Source organism: Neofelis nebulosa, chromosome 1 (genome assembly GCF_028018385.1).
Source record: "Neofelis nebulosa isolate mNeoNeb1 chromosome 1, mNeoNeb1.pri, whole genome shotgun sequence".
Classification (NCBI taxonomy): Eukaryota; Metazoa; Chordata; class Mammalia; order Carnivora; family Felidae; genus Neofelis; species Neofelis nebulosa.
This window is the reverse complement of record NC_080782.1, coordinates 45,060,925-45,084,698: the sequence shown is the minus strand read 5'-3', so window position 1 is coordinate 45,084,698 and position 23,774 is coordinate 45,060,925. Positions and strand designations below refer to the sequence as shown.

Sequence of the window (23,774 nt, the reverse complement as noted above, 5' to 3'; positions counted from 1 at the left end):
CACAGGGTGAAAAATATATACTTTGCATTTAGTAGGCAGGATGGTTAGATTGAGCTGGCAAACAAAACACTATTTAAAAAGAAAAGTAATTCATTATTTAAAAAAAAAAAAACATATGTTAAGAAGCCAACATTAACGCATAGGTAAGAATGATTTGTGACTACATAGATATTTTGAAAATAGGTCTTAACCAGCCTTTGGTAAGGATTATTAATTTGAATATTATACCAACAGAAGGAATATCTTGTTCTAATTCCATGCTTCCTTTTTTAAATGTTAAAAATTTTGATATTGATCCTAACTTTATTACCAATTCTTTAAGTAGAACTGTGAGTTTTAGAAACTGTTAGTTTTACTTCAATAACACTCATGTACACGATTATCTCATTAAGTTCCCACAGCTTCACTAAGAGGGTGTTGTCATCTCCCTGCTTACAGTTGACAAAATAAGACTTGTCCTCCCTTACACTTGGGAAAAGAGACAGGCAAGCACAAAGTCTGAGTGAGTCGCACAACAGTATTTATATCTTACTCATCTGTCTGCAGCCTAGCTGGGGTGACTCTACTCCACCCAAGCTGGGGCATTCACAAGGAACACAATGGCCACCCACTGCATGCGCTCCCATGCTAAGCAAGTCACATGGCCAATCTCAGAGTTGGGGGCCTGGAAGTATACTCCACTCACCATGAGACCACGGCCTGACCAAGGATGAGATGTATAATACCACCAGAAGTAGTGAAGTTTTGAGACTGAAGAATGCATCTAGTGAATGGTGCAGTGAGTTTGAACCCACAACTATCTGACTTCAAAGTCTGAGCCTCCCCCATTTTACTACATGGATTCTACATGGGACTCTATTTCACTGCCATCACTAAAAAAGCCTTTCAGTTTAATGCCATCCCCAAATATTACCTCTTCGCTTATTTCCCACTAAATCATTAACGAAGATTGGAGAGCAAACACAGCAGTCAAGAGCATGGACCCTAGAGCCAGATGTCTGGGTTCAAATCCTGGCTTTAACATCATTAACTGCGTGACCTTGGACAGGTTACCTAATCTCTCCATAGTTCAGTTTTGCCATCTATAAAATAGACATGCTGACAGTATCTATCTATATCACTGTGGTTACATGAAGATTAAATAAGTCAACATATGATTTGTAACATTCCAGGACAGTGCTGGACACCTAGGAAGTGCTATAAGTGTTTGTGAGAAAATGATCCATAGAAATGAAGGCATTTATTGCTTCATGAAGATATGTTTTTTGATGTCATTTCACTTTGTTTACAATTTTTAGAGAATGTTACTCTCACTGGCAGCATTCAAATGTAAGATTTAAATGAGCTCTATATCAGGAAATGTGTCAGGTGTTTTTTGTAGTCATTTCCACCAGATAAACAAACTGCCCAAGATTCTACCACCAACTGCTAGGATTTCATTAATAATGAAGGCACAAATATGCATTAAAGGTTGTTTCTTTGTTACATGAAAGATTAATCAATATTATGATAGAGCAGTCAGCAAAACCACAAGGCTCCCAGGCTGCTAAGGATGACCAAGCATATTAATTGTTTTAAAAGGCCTCTGGCATGTCTTCATCTGTGGAATTAAATGTCTTCTTTTTGACTCTCAGAATTAGAAGACTTAGGAGGCTAAGGATCCTAGTAATGTGGTCATTCTAGCATAGACACGAAGCTCAGAGAGGAATGAAAAGACGATAAGCCTCAGGGGTACTCACCATTACACTATCTCCAACACATGTAGAAATGAATGTTTAGCTGTATTATGTGTCTGAACCTCAATATCAGATTGGGATCATATATGGCTATTTACTAATCACTTAGACGAAGCACACAGTGGGTCATGTGCTTGACATTTTTATCAAGTAAAGCTTGGAACAATCCCCATTGGACAAACGAGATAATTGAGTCTTAAAGAGGTAACTGAGTTGCCATTTATACAAAGAAGTGAGAGGACTAGTGGTCAAGGCAGGAAGTCTGACCTGGAACTGTTCTTAGTTGCTCTACATGCTATATTTTATCCACTTTCCCTTTCCAGTAAATGCTGAATATACACCAAGTGGCAGACATTGATCTAGACCTAAAAACACAATGAATAACAAGTACACCCTTATTCTCAATCTGTTGAATCTATGGGGATTCAAATTTACCCACTAAAAGAAAATTTATATTCATTCTTTCATTATCTATTCTTTTTTTTTTTTAACGTTTTATTTATTTTTGACACAGGGAGAGAAAGAGCATGAACAGGGGAGGGTCAGAGAGAGGGAGACACAGAATCTGGAACAGGCTCCAGGCTCTGAGCTGTCAGCACAGAGCACGACGCGGGGCTCAAACTCACAGACCGCGAGATCATGACCTGAGCCAAAGTCGGCCGCTTAACCGACTGAGCCACCCAGGTGCCCCTCATTATCTTCTTAACCCTGGCCCTAACCAAATGGAGACGTGCAGCCTATTTTGAATGCCTATGTAACTTAGAAAATTTATAGATAACTAGAACATGAAGGAGACTTCAAGATCATCTAGCCCAATGTGCCTTTCAACTATCAACATTTATTGAGACTTTTCCAGCTACTGTGCTAAGAACTTTACATTTATCATCTTATTTAACCTTCCCAAGAACTTCACAAGAAATGGGCACTATTATAATCCCCATTCCATAGAAGAAAAATACATTGAAACAGAGAAGTTAAATAACTTGCCCAAGGTCACACAGCTAATAAATGTTGAAATGAGGTTTAATTCCATTCTAAATTTAGACCTCCAACTCTTAGCTACAAATCTATACCACCAATCTAAAGCAAAAAAAAAAAAAAAAAAAAAAAAGACAAGTGACTAGTCCAAGATAAAACAGTGAGTGGCAGGGTTGATATTTGGACTGATTTCTCCTGACTCCAATTTCAGTTCACATATCTCACTAAATTTGAATGAATGAGGAGAATCTATAATCTGGATAATTCAGAAAACAAAGCATAATCTAAAAATAGCATAATTCTTACATACATAATATTAGTCTTTGTGTCTCACTAAAGAAGATTTTATCAATAGGTTTATATCTACTTGATTAGCTATAAAATTACCTTGTACTCCCTACATATGGACCAATTTTTGACAGAAAGGCATAGCTTTAAGACATGCCTAGGTAACTGTTACATGGTTCATGCTGAGTAGAAAAAAAATTAATATCACACGTTGACATGAATTGAAGAAATATCTAAGAATCTAGTCTTAATCTTCCCCCCGTAATTTTTATTTACTGGAGCTTTCATTGCAGTGTAGTGTAAAATAAAACAAAAATTGCACTAGGAACTTGTTAAAAATGGTGAGGAAGACTCTATATAAGACAACTGTAATAAGGGATAGACTACTGCAATAGGGGAGAGAGACTGAACTCAACTCAAACACAACAGAACCCAGTGGGGATTTATGGCCTATGGTCAGGGTGAGGGAGTGGATGCAAAATTACTAAGAGGGAACTTGGTTAAGTATCAAGGGCGGGGGAGGGGAAGCAGAACTTCTTTAGATAAAGGGTAGAATTAAAGAACTTGATCGGATGTCAATGGGAAGAAGGATGCTCTATAAACTGGCTTAGCAGGATCCACTGCTAAGCCAAGAAGTGGACTTTGGACTCAGAGTCCCAAAGATGGGGACCAAGAAGAGACTTTATCAAAAAGAAGGCTCAAAGGAGCCTGACTAAAGTTTGGTCAAGGACAGATTCCTTGTCTACAGTGCCTAGGAGTTGAGAATGGCAATAGGAGGAACCTGTGACAAAAAGAGAGACTTTCCAAGTGTTACATAGTGCTGAGGCCTGGAACATGATTCTTAGAAAAGTTATGACTTTTCTTAACTTCTCCTATCCATCCTCTTTTCAACTATTTTCTTTTCAACTATTTTCCCCAGAAGTCTTCCTGTGACCATCTTTTCTTTCATTATAAATTCCCTCAGGGCTTGCATTAGTCAGGATTCTCTAGAGAAATAGAGCCAGTAAGATGGACACACACACACACACACACACACACACACACACACTTAACAGAAGAAATTGGCTCATGTTATTATGAAAACTGAGAAGACTAAGAATCTGTGGTAACCAACCTGGAGACCCAAGAGAGCTAGTAGTATAGTTCCAGTCTGAGTCTGAAGGCCTGAGAACCAGTAGGGACAAGCCAATGGCATAATTTCCAGTCCAAGGATGGAAGACCAGTGGTCCAGTGCAATCAAGCAGGCAAACTTCCCTCTTACTCAACGTTTTTGGTCTATTCGGGTCTTCAATTGATTGGATGAGACCAACCCACATCAGAGAGGGCAATCTTCTTTACTCAGTCTGCTCATTCAGATGGATCCAAATGTTAATCTCATCCAAGAAACACCCTCATGGATACACCCAGAATAATGTTTGACCAAATGTTTGGGCACTGCATGACCCAGTCAAGTTGACATGTAAAATTAACCATCACAGGACTCATGAGTACTTTCACACAATCACTTCTGTGGCTCCTGGAAATTATTCTCCAGTAATTTTTTCTGTAGGATAAGTATGATTCATGCTTAGCATGAATAGGGTCCTACCCCTGCCCCCTACCCACCCTTTTATAGTCACCAGAAACACCTTATCTCTAGGTCTTAAATTTCTACCTCAAAAGATCACTTCTCTTTTAAATTACAAATTCTTGTAAGCTATTAACATCTGTATATTTATTAATTTATATATTTTTTTCCTCAAGGGAAAAATCAAGATATTACAGAAAAGCAAATAATTTGTGTATGTTAGCTTTGCTTAGATCTGTGGTCCTCCAAGTCAGAGACGTTTTTTATTGTCACAAAGAGAGGAGCTATTTGTGACATCTAGTGAGTAGAGGCCGGGGGTGATTTTCAACATCCTCGAATGTCCCAGACAGCAGACCCAAAATGTCAATAGTGCTGAGACTGAGGAACTCTTATCTAAAGGAAAAAGAGTTGGACCCCCTTAGCACAGAACTTGATCATTTGTTGGGAAAGAATGTCCAAGCTACAAAGGAGAGTAAAGAGTATAATCCAACTGCCTCTTTTTGTTGACAAGAAAACTACAATTCAGGATTTAAATGCCTGAGGTGTTGCAGCTGGTCAACACAGAGGAAGGACTAGAATCATGTCTACTGACACCAGTACAAGACAGATTCTGGTCACCACATCCATAAAATAAAAATCCCATTAACTATTGAATGCTGCTGAGTAATTTTTCAAAAGAGAAACAAGTTAAAATGCGAAATCTGCATCTGTGTTAGGCAGCCTATTAAACGGACCCCTATAATGATCCCTATATTTTGGTACTCATGTCCTAGGTATCCCCCTCCCCTTGAGTGTGAGTTGGACTTTAATGACTTGCTTCTAACAAATAGAATATGAGAGAAATGACTGATGTCACTTCCAAGAGTAGGTTACAAAAAAACTCTGCCTTCTCTACTGAGCAGGCTCTTCCTCCCTCTTTACATAGCATTCTCTGGAGAAGCTAGCTGTCAGTGAGTTTGGAAGCAGATCCTAACCCAGTCAAGCCTTGAAGGGACTGCAGGCCTGTGGACACCCTGACTGCAGCCTCATGAGAAATTCTGAGCCAGGGTTATCAGCTGAGCTGTACCCAGATTCTTGACCCATAGAAACTATGAGGGAAGAAAGATGCATTATTTTAAGGTTATTTATTTATTTTGAGAAAGAGAGTATGACCATAATCAGGGTAAGGGCAGAGAGAGAGAGAGAGAGAGACAGAGACAGAGAGAGAGAGAGAGAGAGAATGAGAGAGAATCCCAAGCAGGGTCTGCACTGTCAGCACAGAGCCCGATGCAAGGCTTGAACTTAAAAACCATGACCCAAAACCAAGAGTCAGTTAACTGCTTAACTGAGCCACCCACATGCCCCAAAGATGCATTATTTTAACCCACTAAGTTTTGCAGTAAATTGTTATGTTACTGTTATTATAATAAAAATGTAAAAGTCTTGAAATTGTTTAAGAGGAGAATGATTCAAGTGTTAGTGTATCTTTATAACCCAGGAATTTTCAAACCATCTTGGGACTATCTTACTGAATTGAATTGAATTGAATTGAACATAATGAAACTACCATTAAAGAATTAACACTAATGTCATTCAGCCTCTGGGCATATGTGTTGCTGATAAAACAATTTTAATTTGTATGTTTTTAATTCCTGGGTATTACAGGGAAAAAAGGGAAATAAAATCTGTGTTTGTTCATAATTCCTATGGTGTTTGTTTATACACTAGAAGAAACTGTCACTTACAAAATAAAAGACATAAAATAACATCTAGTTGGTATTGTTTTCACTTATACATATAATGTATTTGCAGAGGAAATACAGAAGACTCCCTAGAGATACTGAAAAAATACTTTACTACCCCCAAGTGGACACATATGTTATTTTTACAGAAATAAAATACAAAATTGCCATTGTTTTCCAACAACAACAAAAACATGGCATGCAATGATTATACATCAGATTTAGGATTTCAGAACTGGTAAGGACTTTAAAATTTATGAGGGTGGGTGGGGGTAGGGGAGAGGAGAAAATGGGTGATGGACACTAAGGAGGACACTTGGGATGAGCGCTGGGTGTTGTATATAAGTGATGAACCACGGGAATCTACCCCCAAAACTAAGAGTACACTTTGCATACTGTATGTTAGCTAATTTGACAATAAATTATATTAAAAATAAAAATAAAGTTTAAAACCCTAGAACTGATGAGTGAAATATTTGAATTCCCTCCACAACCTATCTTAGACTGGTACATTTTAGTTATGTAAGTTTGCTGCCTGCCAAGGCAGCTCATTCTCTTTGCAGATAGCTCTATTTTAGTTGTTCTAGTAAATCTTCATCTCTCTTATAAACAGTCTGCAAACTTGTTGAGCTCTCTCATGTCATCTAATATTCATAATGTTCTTAATAATTTCCAGAAAAGGAGATGTTATAACTTCCCAGAAAGCATATTCAGATAACCCAAAGAACTGAATCTTAGGCTATCTGAGGTCTTACCCTAAAAGCTCCTCCAAATATTGGGACACCTGGGTGGCTCAGTCAGTTGAGCGTTCAACTCTTGATTTTGGCTCAGATCATGATATGAGCCACAGTTCATGAGCTTGAGCCTTGCCTTTGGCTCTATACTGACCATGAGGAGCCTGCCTGGGATTCTCTCTCCTTCTCTCTCTGCCTCTCTCTGATTCATTCTCTTTAAACAAACAAATAAACAAACAAACAAACAAACTTTAAAAAAAAAAAGACTCCTCCAAATACTTTTTTTTTTTTAATGAAAATGACTCAACTGTTCATAACATACAATGAATGCCTATAATCTTTAAGACTTCCAAATTTTCCTAGGTCCAATTTGTTAATCATGCCTCTGAGAGTTAAGTTTGCTCAAATATCAAACTAAAAGTCTAGAACATCTGCCTACCTGTGTCAGAGGTTTCCCAAGAAGATATTTGATTTTGGAGTAAAATTCAAACTTAGTTCCCCAGCCTGGAGTTCTATTCCAACCTTCTCTGCTGAGTTGGGTAGGATTGCATGTCAGCTTAAAGACTCCTTTTGTACCCACTAAATAAAGTAGAAAAGAAATATAATTGATGTGCTAATACATACACACACACACACACACACACACACACACACACACATAATGGATCATATAAAATACTCAATTACAATCACAAAAGGCAAAAGAAAAAAAGAATGGAAGACAAAAACAGGAACAAAGAGCAAGGGCAAGAAACAGAAAACAGTAGGAATATGACACATAGATATTAATCCATTTGTACCAATGATCACATTAAATGTCAATGGTCTACATGCAATTAAAAGACAGAGATTGTCAGAGTGGATCCAAAAACATGACCCAACTGTAGGTTGTCTACAAGAAATCCATGCTAAATGTAAACACACACATAAATTAAAAGTAAATGGGCAGAAACAAATATACCATGATAACTCCAATCAGAATAAAGCAAAAATAACTATATTAATTTCAGACATAACAGACTTCAAAGTAAGGAAAGTTATTAGGGATAAAGAAGAGTGAAAGTGGACTTAGCTTTTTTGTAAATATATATTGCAAACTCTAGGAAAACCACTTAAAAATGATAGTTTAAAAGAAGACTTCTTTTGCTTCTCCAGCCAGTGTCAAGACAGTTGATCCTCAAAACATGACCAACGGACTACCTTATTTGGAACTACTTGGGGAGTTTGTTAAAACAAGGCAGATTCTTGAACCTGCTAAATGGAACCTCTGAGGTGGAATACAAATACAGGAATATGAATTATTATTAAGTATCTCCAAGAATTCTTATACCTACTAAAGTCTGAGGACCACTGGCTTAGGCCAACTTTCTCTAAGGGTGTGTCCTAGAAGATTCATGGTGGTCTCACGATGAATTCCATAAAAAAACAAAAAAATATGGAAGTCAGAAAAGTTAGGGAAAATCAGCAAATTATAAAGAAAGGCACACTACAGCATCCTCTCACCATGCCAGGGCACTTCTTTGTCTCCACCAACAGCAAAGAAGGAGGAATTGCATGTGGGAAGGAATTACATATCCAATTGTTCAGAGTTGCGGAATACTGACTGGACCATTGTTAGTATCAGATACAAACACTGCACCTTGAAAGCATAAACAAGATTCTACTCTCTCTCTTACACTTCCATTTACAAACTGGTGCTTTTGTGCAGGCATGACTCTGATCATTCTCTCGTCTTTCCCAAGCACATAATTTAGGCTAGGACCCGATCTGCAAAGCTGCCATACTGCTCCCCAACAATCCCCTTAGAATGCCCTTTATCCATGAGTCTAACATGAGATGGTAATACCCCAAGATTTAAGTCAGGGGGAGGGTAGGAAGCACTTTATGTAACTTACATTATAAGTTGTGTGTTTCACTGTCACCATTTGCAGGAGAGCTCTGCAGTGAGGGACTAGACACTTGAGCAGCTGTTAATACTGTGGCATTTTGGTCTCACTCTATTTTTCTGTGTGGATATTACTTGTCCAGAGACCTCATGGAAAGAAGAGGTGTCTTTCAGGCCAGAATTTAGGCATTTTTAGAAATCAAAACCATTGTACCATCTTAATTCTCTAAGACTTTATTCTGAAACCTGCAAGGTACATTTTATCCCCTTTTAGAGACTCACATCCATAGTGAAATATTAAAGGCTCTGTAAAGTCCTACAGTGAGGAAATAAGCTTAATCTTGTTTAATTTGGAGTTTCCATGCCTATGTGTTCATTACCACTGAGGTAACGTCACTGAAGGCAATTTTGGGAAATGTTAGTACAGACCAGGGGGTGAGCAAACTTTTCTGAAAATGGCCAGATACTAAACATTTTAGGATTTTGAACTAAAAAACAGTTTAAACTAATTCTTTTTTGCAACTACTCAACACTGTTGTTGTAGCATTAAAGCAGCCACTGACAATATGTAAACAAATTAGCATGGCTATGGTCCAATAAAACTTTATTTACACTAATAGATAGTAAGCCAGGTTTGGCCCATAAGTTCTTGGTTTTTTGTTTATTTTGCTTTGTTTTTAAAGTTTATTTTGAGAGAGAAAGAGAAAAAAAGCACAAGCGTGGAAGGGGCAGAGAGAGAGGGAGAGGGCAGGAAAGAGAATCCCACATAGACTCCACACTGACAGTGTGGAGCCCAACACGGAGCTCAAACCCACAAACCTGAGCTGAAGTCAGATGTTTAACTGACTGAGCCACTCAGGTGCCCCATGGCCCATAAGTTAATGTTTGCTGGCCATTAGTAAAAACTAAAAACAGTCAAAGGATTGCTTCTTTTCTTTCTTTCTTTTTTTTTTTTTACATTTTCTTCTGTCCACAGCCTGATAATATACATATATTTTTAAGATGTTATTTCTTTGGGGTGCCTGGGTGGCTCAGTCGGTTGAGCGTCTGACTTTGGCTCAGGTCATGATCTCACAGTTTGTGGGTTCAAGCCCCATGTCAGGCTCTGTGCTGACAGCCCGGATCCCAGAGCCTGCTTCAGATTCTGTGTCTCCCTCTCTCTCTGCCCCTCCCCCACTCTCACTCTGTCTCTCTGTCTCTCAAAAATAAATAAACATTAAAAAAAAATTAAGATCTTTTTTTGCTAAGGAAAAATACAAAAAGAATTGATTCCTCATTCTAAACTGAATCAATTAGAGTTTGTTTTTTGCCTTGTTTTTTATTGTTTTAATTTTCTCTCTCTCCTCCCTTCTCACTGCCCCCCTCTCTCCTCCTCTCTCCTCCCCCACCTCTCTCTATTTTTTTTTTCAATCTTTAATTAAGAGTTCTGGCCAGGACAACCGGCTTTCTGGAAAGTGAAATTCAAAAGCACTGGGCAGAAACCCAAAAAGAATATCATGGCCAAGAAAGGATGGGAATAAGAAGGAGCAATTCTAAAAGGGACAAGAGAGACTTCGCCTAGGACAAATCTACAGGTTTTCCCTTTATTGCTTTCCTCTAGAACTTACTATTAGCAAGATGGGCTGGCTGGTCCTTAGAGTCCCTTTCATCCCTGATCCATAGTGAGTTCTTTCTCCTCCCCCAGCACAGAGAGAGATTAAAGAAGCAGAAAGAGAAGATAGTGGAGAGAGGTCTTCTTAACTGAAAGACCTCAAGCTTCCACTTAAGATTAGAGTGAGTGACCAATAATTACCAATAAATCCATTGCCTTCTATCTTTCCTTAGAAGTGTTGGTTTTGAATTTCAATCCATTAAGTAATCATTTTTATGCAAAATAATACTTTCTTTCTCCACTTATCTGCTCCTTTTTTATAGTAAAATTCCATCACAGTCTACATTCTCTACCCCCACTTTTCATCTTCCATCTTTTCTTGGAATCTCTCTGGTCAGGATTTTGTCTGTACTACTCCAGGGAAACCATATTTATTCAGCCCACCAATGACTAGCAAGTCTCTGCTCAACTCCTCCAAAGCATTCATTTATTTGGTCCTCCTCCTTATTGAAACACTTTCTTGAAGTGCCTGGATGGCCTAGCTGGTTAAGCGTCTGACTCTTGATTCCAGCTTAGGTCACTGACAGTGAAGAGCCTACTTGGGATTCTCTCTCTCCCTCTCTCTCTCAAAATAAATAAACATTTTTGAAAAAAGGAAAAAAGAAAGAAAGAAACACTTTCTTCACCTGGCTCCCTGGATGCTGTACTCATCACTGATCTTGCAGCCACTTATGAAACACCTCTTCACTATCATGCTAATCCTCCCTTGTCTGATCTATCAAACAGCTTCTTAACTGTTTTTTTTTGGTTCCACATTCCTTCCCCACAGACTATTCTCTACACAGAACATGGAGTGAGAGCTGATTTGATGATTTAAAGAATCTTGATCTGTTCAAAATCTATTAATGCACACTAACAAAATGTAAAACTACTACGCAGCCTAGAGAGGCCCTGCGTGAAATGTGGTCCCAATTCCACTCCATCCACATAATAGTCTTCTTCTGGTTCATTACCATCTCATGGCCTTTGTGCCTGCTGTCCTCTCTGCCCAAAGCATACTTTTCCCAGATGTTTTACGGCTTACATCTTCATTTCAGCAGCTCTCTATTCAAATATCACATTTCAGAAAAGCCTTCCCTGACCAACACTCCCTCTTTGCTATGTATCTCCCTTACTCTACTTTAATTTTCTTCAAAATGCTTATCACATGTTAATAATTTTATGTATTTATTTGTGGGGTGGTCTGTCTGTCCCAGTAAAAGATAAGTCTCACAAGGGCAGGGACTCTGTCTGTGTGTTTACTACTTTATCCTCAGCACCTGGAACATTGCCTAGAACACAGATGTTCAGTAAATATTTGTTAAATGAGCTGAGCACTGGGATATAAAATACTTATGAGACCTAATATTTAGTTTTAATAGGGTTCTTAAATCTAATTCAAAGTATGAAATAGGAAATAATGGAGAGTCATGCATACAATTACAAAGATAAAAGGGTATTTTCTATTAAAAAAAAAAGAAAAAAATAAAAATTTTTGAGAGCATGGTTAAGTTAGAAATTACCTCTAATTAGGCAAAGGCTTTATAGTGAAGGTGAAATTAAGCTGAACATTAGGCAATGTATAGTATTTTGTTTGAAAGAAGAGGAAGAAGGAACAGCATAAAAAATGCGATGGAGGTAAAAAAAAATGTCCATTCTTTCATTTAGTTAATATTTATTGATTTTCTATTATGAGCTTGTTAAGCATTGCTCTTAAACCTGGGGATTAAGTAATGAATAAAACAGAGAATACAAATTACAGCCTCCAAAAGTTTACATTGTAGTGGGAAGAGTTAATACATAGTAAAACAGACAAAGAAATTTACCAAACAATTTCAAAACACAAATTAAGCAGTGTCGTAACACATTGGAGGAGGAGACATAGAACTCAAAAGGATTGCACAAGAGGGAGAGGCACTGCTTGGGATGAACTTGTTATAGAAGTGCTCTCAGGGAAGTCTTGGGAACTAAAGTGTGAGAAGTGTGAGAAGCCAGCTCTGCACAGAGTTGAAGAGAAATCATACCAAGCCCAGGGCACAGACAACAGAGTCACTGGTACGCTTGCTGCCCATTTCTGGTTCTCTACCTCCAAGGATTATCCTTCTTTTTTCTTCTATTGGATGGGGACTTGTGACTAATTCTAGCCTCTAAATTCAGAGCAGAAGTAATACGTATCACTTAATTGCTGATGTAAGATCTGCCACAGTTATGTTTTCCCTCTGGAACAACAACTAGCAATTGTTGGTAGGAATGGTAGCTGCTTCATCATTCCATGTTCTCAAATGGACAGCAAGAAGCAGAGCCCCTATGCTGATCCACAATGGACAGGTAACAACATTCAGCTATAGTTTTAGTGTAGACCTATGTTTTCATTTCTCTTGGGTGGGTATCTCCAAATGGAATTGCCCAGTCATGTAGTAACTCAATGTTTAACATTTTAAGAAACTGCCAAATTTTTCCAAAGTGACTGTGCCATTTTATGTTCCCACCAGCACTGGGAAGGCTACATTTTTTTTTTGCACCCTCACTGACACTCATTATTGTCTTTTTCATACGCTGGAATGGGTATGTGATGGTATGTCATTGTGGTTTTAACTTGTATGTCTTTAATGGCCAAAGAACACATGATTTAACTGGCACTGGGCAAGAACGTATACAAGGAGACCATTGAAGAGGCTCCTTCCAAAGTCCAGAGGATAGGTGAGGATCAGGTGGTAATAATGAAGAGGGTATGACCTATAAACTCCTTTGTGGCACAAAGGATTTGCACAAACACTATGCTAAGAGATTTGACTAAACTTGAGCCTGGCTTCTACCTATACTAGGCCATGTCCCTAAAGGTGACCCTAGCTCCATTGCTGAGTCTTTACTCACAGAAAACACAATGCTGCCAAACTACAAAATGTGCATTGCTCCAACTCACAGTGCCAAATCATTTTTGGTAATTCTCCACTTACTCCTTTCTGTAATTTTCCACTTCCCACAGCCCCCAGTCCCTTTTTATCACCCTCCTTTCACTTCCCCATGGTCCTTCCTTGTTTCCTGTCATCACTTTAAAAATCTCAGTTACCTTTGTCTTAACTGGAGGTGAGCTCAGTTTATACTAGAGTTTCTATCCCCTGCTGAATAAAGCCTGAATAAAATCTGTCTTGTCACCTTTAATAAGTTTTTGGTACTGTTGCTCTTTGACCAGAGAAAGAAGATATTTTTCAGAAACAGAATGAAACACCATGATTCTAAGTCGGGAATGAAAGTAAGGAACATATCAAGGTTGACTCCTGGGGTTTCGTCTTGAGTGGGTTCTGAGCGGACTTGGGTGGGTGAAGGTGCCATTTAATGATATGAGAAAGTTGGAGGGGCATGGAAGGAGAGGAAAGAAAAATTCAATATTTTTTTCTGCTTTAATTTTTTTAAGTTTATTTATTTATTTTGAGAGAGAAAGAGAGCAAGCAGAGGAGGGGAAAAGAGAGAGGGAGAGAGAATCCCTAGCAAGCTCTGCACCATCAGCAGGGAGCCCAACATAGGGCTCAAACCCACGAAATATGAGATCATGACCTGAGCTGAAACCAAGAGTCAGGCATTTAACTGACTAAGTCACCCAGGCGCCCCCCAAAACTCTGTTTTGAAAATGGCATCTTACATTCAATTATACATAGTAAGGAGTCAGATGGATATATAAATCTGAAACAGAAAAGAATACAGGCTAAAGATTTGATGAAGTCCTTCATCCATTTGATATTTAAAGCCATGCGGTAGATGAGATCATTGTAGGAGAATGTATAGGCAGAGCATGGTCTAGGACCAACCAGTGGAGAACGCTAACAATTAAAGGTAGGATTGAAACAACAACAACAACAAAATAAACAAACAAACAAATAAACAAATAAATAAAAATATATAAAGATTCAAGAAATATGAGAGGATGATATCCTAGACACCAGGAGAAGGGTTTCATGAAGGAGAGACTGGCTACCGTTAATGGTGAATAAGGAGTTCAGAGAAGTGTCCATTAGTTTTGGCAACACGATGACCATAGACAGGAATGGTTTGAGAAGCAGCAATGGTAAAAGCCAGACTGGAGTGGATGAAGACACAGTGGGAGATAAGGACCCAGATCCAGTGAATGAAAGTAGACCAATCTTTCAAAATTTACGGTGAGGAAGAGAGAAATATGATGATAGAAGAATAGAAACTGCACAGTTAGAGGGTAATGTAAAATGTGAGAAACTAGAGTATACTTATATGCAATGGGAATGATTTCGTTAAAAGGAAGAAATTGTAATGCAGGGGATGGGGGAACTACCGAAGGTAAATGCTTGAGGAAGTTACAGAAGCTGGGAGACCAGAGACTTGGCCCTTAACAGAGGGAGCAAAAAGATACAAGATAGAGAATTGGGGTCCAAAGAAAGATGTGTTCTGGATTTGATAACATGTATATGAGAGTTCCCTCTGCTTCTGTTTTTGAGGCAAAGTTATCAGATAAGAGTGAGGGTAATACTCAGAAGTGTGGTAATACTTCTGAGCAGGTGAAAGACATCTGAGAGAGTTGTCTCAGAGAGGAGAAAACAAAGTCACCAGGATGTGAATTCTAGGCAACGTGAGTGCCCCTTTGAGGTTTGTGGTCTTGAATTTAAACTGCAGTGGATTAATCACTATACTGTATGTGTCTTTTCCACTTAGGTGCAGATGTTCATCTGTTTAGATACGGATACAGATAAGATAAATAATTAGATTCAATCTGCATTGGGTTTAGCCAGGCAAACACATTACAAGGTTGGTAAGGCAAGGGTATTGAGGCTTTTATAAGGGAATGATCACCATGATGGACAAGTAAACCTGAACTGGGTAAAGAGACAACTAGCATAAGAGGGACATTGTCAGTGATGCAAAATGGTGACATCAAATGTATTAGAGACATAGGTGGTGTCTAAATATTGTTGGGAGAACTAGATGAGAAATCAAGTCAGAAGCACAAAGGTTTGTGATTAGAGAGAAAGATATTTGAAATGACAATTTCAGAGGTGATACAATTACTAATGATAACAAGGTCTAGGATGAGGTGGGCTGAAAGATAAGAACAGTTGTGGAGATCAAGGTGACCAATGGATTATCCTCTTAGACATTAAAGTCATCAGATATTCTGATAGGCACACAGCTTCTGCAAATTCATACCAGTGAATTTAAATGTGGAAGGCTCTTATTCTATGAAGATCATTACTGGAGCACCTGGGTGGTTCAGTTGGTTAAGCGTCCGACTTCGGCTCAGATCATGATCTCACAGTTCATGAGTTTGAGCCCCACATTAGGCTCTCTGCCGTCAGCACAGAACTCACCTGAAATCCTCTGTCCCCCCTTCTCTCTTCCCTTCCCTCACTCATGTGTACTCCCTCTCAAAAATAAATATTTAAAATATTTTTTATAAAAAAATTTATTAAAGGACAAAACCTTGAATTGCATATATTATCAAAATCTGAAAAAAGTTGCCCCAAACATTATTGAGATCTATGAGCATGGCACTCTGTGGAAATGTTACTATACAATTTGTGTAGCTGTATGCAACAGCCCTGTAGACATACTTAGTCTGACCAATGGTCTAGTCCACTTGTTCTCAACTGGGAGATTTTTTTCCCTTTTTCATCCAGGAGGCAATTGACAATGCTTGGAGACATTTTCATTGTCATAACTTGGGGTGGGAGGGTGGAGAGAGGAAGAATGGCTACTGGAATCTAGTGAGTAGAAGTCAAGAAGTGTTAAACATTCTACAGACAGGATAGCTCTCTAAAATATAGAATCATCTGGCCCCAATTGTCAATACACACTTCCAAAGTTGAGAAACCATGGTCTAGTCCTAGAAGTTATTTTGGGGCATTACCTGTATTTTCCTCCTACTAGGCAGATAAATACATTACTCAGATAAGTATAAAGACCACAGTAATTTTTTTTTATTATTATTACAGCATGGGATCTGTGCAGGCTCTGATCAAGTGGCCCGTGCCCTGATCTCTCCCACTCCCACCTACATTTCTGATGCAACTTGTTTTCATTCCAGGCTGGAGATAGAAAAAGCATCTGTAATCACTAAGTCATTCAATTAATTACCTGATGCATAAAATTAAGGTACTTAAAAAGGAAGAATTAGGTCAATCCTTCTCAATTGGCTACACTCTAGTTATCCTATAAGCTGTTAGTCTAATTGTGGAGCCTCCATGGACTCTGAGAAATGCCCCAGAGGTATTTCTTGTCTTCTCTCAGACATTTGCAATTTGCCAAAGGGCTTGCAGTGGGAGTTCTATGTTAAGTATCCAATACCTGGGGGGCAAGTTCTGAATAATGTGCTACTTGTCCTAAGAACTTTACTTGAAGTTTTGTGCCACAGTAGGTATTTATTTCAGAGACCAGTTACTAGCCCCAGCTTTGCCACTAAATTCGTAATGTTATCCTGGAGAGGTCACTTTCCTTCTCTGGATTCAATTCACTGCCTGAAGCTTAAAGAAAAGGGGGAAATTAGGCCCTGTCCAAAGCAGAGTATTAAGAATCTCAGATTCATTTTGATGGGTGCTAAGGGATTTAACAGTGAAACTAATAGGTCCAATATGGTCTATGGTCCTCCGGGACACAATCACCAGTAAGGGAAAGAGATTTACTAAACACAGAACGATAAAATGTGATGATTGCATATAGGAGAAGGGCATATTGTCAGAGTCTTGCTACTCAAAGTGTCATTCTTGGACTAGCTTTATCAGCTTCATCTGAGAACTTGTTAGAAAGGCAAGAACCCAGGTTCCCACCCCAGACCTACTGAATCAGAATCTGCATTATAGCAAGATCCCCCAAGTGAACCATACGTGCATTAAAGTTTGAAAAGCATTGTCTATGGGTCAGGAGGATCTCTCTGCACTTTTAATAAGCAGGAGGTAGGAATAAAGCTGCAAAGATTGGCTAGGTCCAGGTTAAGCGGTTTGGGCCTCCCTCTGTAGACATTTGTAGACAAGATAAAGCATTTAAGTGGGGGAAATACATAATCAAAGCTGAGACGTATGAAGATTCAGTTATTTATATGTAGAACAGATTGTTTAAACTAGAAAAAGGTAGGTAGTTACTTAGCTATTCCAAAAGTGCAGGAAATTGTATCATGACAATAAAATGAAGAGAAAGTAATGAACAAAACCTAATGCTATTTTTGTATTTCAATGGCATGTTTACAAAACCACAAGATTTTTTTTATGATTTTAGGGTTTGTTTACAGTCTCTGAGAGCCTTAAAATCAGCAGTGCACTCTTAAGTCTCTTTCCAAAGGGCTAAGAGTGAAAAGTTTAAATGACAATAATATGTAAAATAATATATACATTTCATATCTATAAGTAAAACCCGTCATCAGCCACTTACAGACATGGATATTTTATCATCCATGGGATTCTCTCCATTGCCGAGATGATCAAATTAAAATAAGTAAATAAACCCAAGAATTGGGCAACATGAATAAATAAATTAAAAACACATAGGTAAGTCACTTCTGCTTTCTGGAAGAGGGTGTCTCCCCACACCAACAAGCAGTTCTCAAAGTCAGAATTCAATTCAATTTACCCAAAAATATTATCAGATCCCATAGGTTGAATCCCATAAGACTGTCCTCCTACAGACGCTTTTGATGCCAGTCAGAAGCCCAGCTTGTTACCTGTACTTCTGACTGGCTATAGATCAGTTTCCCAAGACCTCCTTCTCAGGTTCAATTAATTTGCTAGAGCAGAAACACCTTACTTACTAGATTACTAGTTTATTATAAAAGGGTATAACTCAGAAAAAATCAAGATGGAAGAGATTCATAGGGCAAGATGTGAGAAAAGAGCAGGGAGCTTCCATGCTGTCCCCAGGCATGCCACTCTCCAAGCACCTACATGCATTTACCAACCCCAAAGCATCTTGTTCTTTTTAGGTTTTATGTAGGCTTCATTACATAGGCATGGTTGATGAAGTCATTGGCCACTGGCAAATGAACTCAATCCCCAGACCCTCCAGCCTCCCACAGGTGGGGGGCAAAGGGACTGAAAGTTCCAACCCTCTAATCATGAGGCTGGCTCTTCCATCAGCCAGGCCCCCATTTTTAGGTTAGTTGAGTGCTTTCCAAAAGTCACCTGATTACCTTAACAAAGACACCTCGCAGCTCTCATCATAGGAAATCCCAAGGGTTTTAGGGTCTGTGAGCCAGGAACGATGGACAAAAACCAAATATATATGAGAAATATATTCTGGTCATCTCACTGGCCAAATATGTATTTCTTAAAAATTACAGTATTGCACCTATGATGACACCAAGAGCTATCCAGGCACGTGGACACTATGATGAGTTAAAGCAGATGTTGTTGCCCTCACAGAGCTCTTCCACCTTATGATCCTTGTGGGTAGATAAACCTTAAGCTACCAGAAAGATGCCCTGAATATTTCAAAACTTAAGTTGGAAATCTTGGAAGATAAGGTCATTTCCTTTGACTGCTGTCACAAATCGGTACAAATTTGGTGGTTTAAACCAACAGACATGTATTCTCTCACAGTCGTAGAAACAAGGGTCCAAAGTCAAGGTGTCAGCAGAGCCAGGCTCCCTCCTAAGCCTCTACAAAAGAATCCTTCCTGGCCTCTTACAGCTTCTGTTGGGTCCAGACATTCATTGACTTGTGGCAATAAAACTCTAACCTCTGCCTTTATCTTCACATGGCCTTCTCCTCTTTTCCCAGTGCCTTCTCCTTTTCTATCTCTTATAAGGACACAGCCCATTGAATTTAGGGATAATTCAATGGATAATCCAGGGTGATCTCATCTTGAGTTCTTTAACTTAATTACATTTGCAAAGACCCTTTTTCCAAGTAATGTCACATTCATAGGTACCAAGTCTTTAGATTTGGACATACCTTTTTTGAGTGCTACCATTCAACTGCTACAGAACACTCGCTCGCTCAGAATATGGTTAGGTATAGGGGCGCCTGGGTGGCGCAGTCGGTTAAGCGTCCGACTTCAGCCAGGTCACGATCTTGCGGTCTGTGAGTTCGAGCCCCGCGTCGGGCTCTGGGCTGATGGCTCGGAGCCTGGAGCCTGTTTCCGATTCTGTGTCTCCCTCTCTCTCTGCCCCTCCCCCGTTCATGCTCTGTCTCTCTCTGTCCCAAAAATAAATAAAAAACGTTGAAAAAAAAAAATTAAAAAAAAAAGAATATGGTTAGGTACTGTTAATCCAGTTATATAAATAAAGCTACAAGTTCGCCAACAGAACCGACCATTGGTACTGCCCCCAAGTCACTCCCAAAACATAATGTAAAAAGACATAAACCAAGCAGAGAGCTGGGGTATTAAAGAGGCACACACTTTGTCATTTCTGTAAACCATCTAGCCCATGAACCTTGACGATCATGTCAGTGATCCTTCAGATGGAGCTTTTAAAGAGAATCAATACTTAACTGAGGGGCCAATAATTTAACCCTCTTAGGGAAAGCCTTTCAGATTCACTCATTAGTACTCCTCTGTTTCAGTAAACAGAGGAACAAAACTTAGCATGTGAGCCTGTGAGAGTGAGAAGAGTCAGGGAATGAATTTTAAAGCTAATAAAGGCTCTATGAGATTGGTGGGCTTCAGATCTACTTTAGTATTTTCAATACACTGACATAGTTTTCAACGAATATGTCCCCAATCCCACCATGTTTATTGAATGAGTATCAACAGACTTTATTTTTTATTTTTTTCCAATAGACTTTAAAAGCATGGGATAATAAGATTTATGTTATTATTATCCCCAATACTAAATTGTACAATTTTAAATAATCAGAATAAGAAAAAATTATTCTATGTAATATATGTAATCACTATTATTTGAGAGAATAAGTTGACTGAAAACCCATTCATGTAACATGAAGCACTGAAATCTTTCAAGACAGAGAATATCTAATATTATGCTTCTCTGACTTTTTATGCTAACTACAAAATTATCTGAAGATAGAGATGTATGTCATGTATGTATATGACCAAAATATAATTATAGCCACAAAACAAAAAACAGGTTTCTAGCCCAGGCCTTGATCCTAATAAAATTATTAACCTAGTCTAGAGCAAGATACTTTCTCCTCTGTGAGCTTCAGTTTTTGCTTAATCAAAAGAAGGAAATTATCTCTGAGGTCATGCAATATAGGTCTTGGGGAGGGGGGTGGGAGGGCAGGGGGAAAACACTGAAGTCAAGTAAGTTTGGGAAATGCTGCAAAGTGTATATTCTTCTCAGATATTCATAATGCACTTTAATATACTAACGGTTCTGCAAAGCCCTGTAATAAAAATATACTTATATAAGCTATTTTGTAGATATCAAGAAACTAAATCTAAAGTTTACACAGACAGGCAACAGACCTAGAGTAGCCAACATAGTACCATACCAAAGAAGAAAAGCTTCAAGACACAATACCTTATTTCAAGACTCATTATAAACTATAGTAATCAAGATGGTGTGCTATTTGTAAAAGAACAGAAACACAGATGCCTGCAACAGAGTAGGGTTCTTAGAAATAAACCCAAACAAACATTCTCAACTGATTTATGACAAAGACACAAAGGCAATTCAATGGAGAATGGATAGTCTTTTCAACAAAGGATGCTGGAACAATTGGACATCTATATGCAAAAAAATAAACCAACACAGAGCCCTCACAACTTTATATCTCCCACAAGAATTAACTCAAAATGGATCATAGACATGTAAAAGAAACACTATAAAACTTCTAGAAGAAAAAATAAGGGACTTTGAGTCTGGTGATGAGTTTTTAGATACAATACAAAGAGTATGATCTAGAAAAGAGAAAAATTGATAAGTTGGATTTTATTAAAATTAAAACCTTTGATCCATGAAAGCCATTGTTAAGGTAATGAAAAGAGAAGCCACAGACTAGGAGAGTATATTTGTAAAGGATTTGCATTCAAAACACATACAAAAATTTACAACCCATATATGAAAAACAAACAACCTAATTTAAAAATGAGCAAAATGTGTAAATATACACTTCACCAAAGAAGATACAGAATGTCAAGAAAAGATTTTTAACATCACTTGCCATTAAGGAAATCCAAATTAAAACAAGGAGCTACTACCATGCACTATTAAAATGGCTGAAATGAAAATTAAAAATTAGATAATACCAATTGCTAACAAGGATTTAAAGCAATGAGAACTCTCATTGATTGCTGGTAAAAAAGCAAAATGCTACAAATACTTCAGAAAACAGTATGGTCATTTTTTGTAACACTAAACATAATCTTACCACACTATCAAGCAATCACACTCCTAGGTACACAACTGATTAGAAAACTCATGTCCATATAAAAACTTGTAAACAAATGTTTAGAGAAGCTTTGTTAATAAACTCTAAAAACCAGAAGCAACCAAAATGTCCTTTAATAAGCAAGTGGATAAACAAACTGTGGTATGTCCAAACATGGAATACTACGCAGTGATAAAAAGGGTTGAGCTATTGAATCATGTAAAGACATGAATGGATCTTAAATGCATATTGCTAAGTGAAAAAAGTCAGTCTGAAAAGACTACATACTATATGACTTCATCTTTATGACGTAAATACAAGTGTTAACAAAGAAGGCCTAAGATTGCTATCCTTAGAAAGGCCTGTTTCCAAGGTTGCTTCTTGGCTGGTGTTTCAGGACTTGGATTTCAGGGGGTTTCCCACCATTCCAAAAATTCAAAAAAGTGAATCACTGTGAAACTGTTGTGCAAACAATGTGGTGTAAGTTGGACATCTTTCCTTGCATGAGTCCAAGTCTTTGGTACATGCTATACAGACTATACCTATATGACCAACCTCTTTGAAAAACCCTGGGCACTGAGTCATTAATGAGCTTCCCTGGTAGACAATATTTTATGCATGTTGTCCTACTCATTGCTGAGGGAATTAAGCACACCCTATGTGACTCCATTAAGAGAGAACTCTTAGAGTTTGTGCCTTTATCCTGACTTTGCCTCATATGCCTTTCCTTTTGCCAATTTTACTTTGTAGTCTCTCTTTTGTATTTTGTAATAAATCTTAGCTGTAAGTACTATACGCTAAGCCCTGTGAGTCCTCCTACTGAATCATCAAACTTGGGGATGGCCCAGGAGATCCCAACATATATGACATTATGGAAAGGCAAAATCATAGAGTTGGTAAACACATAAGTTGTTTCTTTCCTGAAGTTTGAGGTAGAGGGTTAAAACAATGAATTTTTTTTTAGGGCAGTGAAACTATTCTGTCTTATACTGTAATGGTGGATATATAATGTATTTGTCAAAACCTATAAAATTTTATAGGACAAAGACTGAAAGTAACATATGCAAATTTTAAAAAATGATTTAGATAATCAGGGAATCTCAGGATGGAAGGCATAATGTGGCCAAGGAATCTAACTGTGGTACAAATGTATGAAGCAACATCAGTCATGAGGATGAGATAAACCTACCTAACAATTAGTGCAGTCTGTAAGAGCAGAGGCAAAAGGAACTATATACATATGCACTGTCCTCTACTCAATAGTTTTTTTCTCTTCCATGGGAAGTCAGCTCTGAAACTATTAAGCACATATACTGGAATTGAACAATTAAATAACTGAGTCACAAATGGTGGGAGCCTGGTTTTTCCTGGTTGAAATAATCAAGGGCAGGAGGGTAAAATACCTGTGTATAATGGATTCAAGTTAGAGACATCAGTATAACCTTTATTCAGTTTAATATAGACACAGATGGTTAAATATATTGGTATTTATAGGTAGGTGTGTGTGTGTGTGTGTGTGTGTGTGTGTACACATACATACACCAATTAGGATGCACACATGTATTTCCTTGCTCTATCAGCTGGAAGCTATGGCACCCTAGCTGCAAAAAGCACTTCTAGCATCTAGCACCCAGATCTTGGTTTCTAATATCATTAACCAAAAACAAACAACCAAAAAAATAAATAAATAAACAAACAAAGAGGAACCAAACCTCCTTGTAAAAATGACTGATTCTAGGACAGGGCAGGAAATCTCCAAGATGAGCCTGAAACATCTTACAGTGCCAGAAAGCAAGCAAGTGCTAAAAATAAATAAATACCCCCAATACTGAAGGTATGTCAAAAGAACACAGAAGAGAATCGGAAAAGTTCCCAATGGCCAAAGATTGAATAATTTGAGCAATAAAATAAAATTCTACTGCACTATAACTATAACAATTATTAGAATTT

General features: G+C 38.1%; 1 long non-coding RNA gene across 1 annotated transcript in view; it reads right to left on the bottom strand.

Annotated features, from left to right (window-relative positions):
* LOC131506837 (uncharacterized) overlaps nucleotides 1–23,774 on the bottom strand; it is a 127,814-nt gene that overhangs the window by 15,268 nt on the left and 88,772 nt on the right. The window contains exon 4 of the long non-coding RNA XR_009259169.1: nucleotides 7,464–7,603. This is a non-coding gene — a long non-coding RNA (uncharacterized LOC131506837). The remainder of the gene's footprint in view (nucleotides 1–7,463; nucleotides 7,604–23,774) is intronic.